Source organism: Fragaria vesca, linkage group LG2 (genome assembly GCF_000184155.1).
Source record: "Fragaria vesca subsp. vesca linkage group LG2, FraVesHawaii_1.0, whole genome shotgun sequence".
NCBI lineage: Eukaryota > Viridiplantae > Streptophyta > Magnoliopsida > Rosales > Rosaceae > Fragaria > Fragaria vesca.
The window spans coordinates 7,311,963-7,313,085 of record NC_020492.1 but is presented as its reverse complement, the minus strand read 5'-3'; the positions used below and the strand labels follow the sequence as shown (position 1 = coordinate 7,313,085).

Genomic DNA, 1,123 nt, shown 5'->3' with positions numbered 1-1,123 from the left:
TATATATATATATATATATATATATATATATATATATATATATAGAGGGAGGATCTAAAGAGGACCTCCTTACTTTAAGAATTTGAGGATTTCTATTATTTTACATTAGTAGATGTCTTCACTTAACGATCTCAACCGTTGATCATCTAGATTTATATGCAAGAAACATGTCTACGAAATTTCAACTAATTCCATAATCATTTGGTCATTCAAATTGACGTAAATAGTTGTAGACCGTTAGATAAAATTAAAACGAATATTGTGTTAATCAAATGGTTAAACATTTTTCATTTTGGCTAATCTTTTGTAGGATTCATATGTGGGTAAGTAGCTAGGGATTTGGTGGCTTTGATTGTCAAAATACATACTAGAACAAAATACATCCTTACTTTAAGAGTTTAAGGAGATCCTCTCTAGATCCGGACTATATATATATATATATACACAATCCATTTCCAGAGTGGGATCTTGCTTTGAAATTAAAGTGCGGGACTCCTTATTTCGCTCACTTCCAGGTCGTATTTCCACATCTCAACCGTACAATGTCTAAAACACAGTGTGTAGATCATTCTTGCAAAGTTTCATGAAATTTGAAGATCATTTGGGTACCGAATTAGATTAAATAAATTAACAGAACAAAAGTTGTTCAAACAAAACCGTTCGTGTAAATTACGATTACGGAAGCTCAAATGATCTTCAAATTTAATGAAACTTTGCAGGAATGATCTACACACTGTGTTTTAGATATTGTACGGTTGAGATGTGGAAATACGACCTGAAAGTGAGCGAAATAAGGAGTCCCGCACTTTAATTTCAAAGCGGGATCCCACTCTGGAAGGGGACTATATATATATATATAATAGTCCATTTCAGATACGGACGTCCCTCCGTTCGCCACCATACGGCGCCGGCGAGGGCGCGCCTCCACCCCAGCAGATTCCAGCAGCGTCCCCGACCACTTTCCCTCCCCGGCGAGTCCGCCGAATTCCAGTTTTCCGGCCAGATCACCTAAAACTTCAAACAAAGTCAATATGGCCGGAAAACTGGAATTCAACGGACTCGTCGGGGATGGAAAGTGGTCGGGAAAGCTGCTGGAGTCCGCTGGGGTGGAGGCGTGCCCTCG

The 1,123-nt window shown here is 38.7% G+C and overlaps 1 protein-coding gene across 1 annotated transcript in view; it reads right to left on the bottom strand.

The window, feature by feature from the left end:
* LOC101297321 overlaps positions 1 to 1,123 on the bottom strand; it is a 5,958-nt gene that overhangs the window by 3,839 nt on the left and 996 nt on the right. The gene's annotated exons all lie outside the window — the stretch shown is intronic.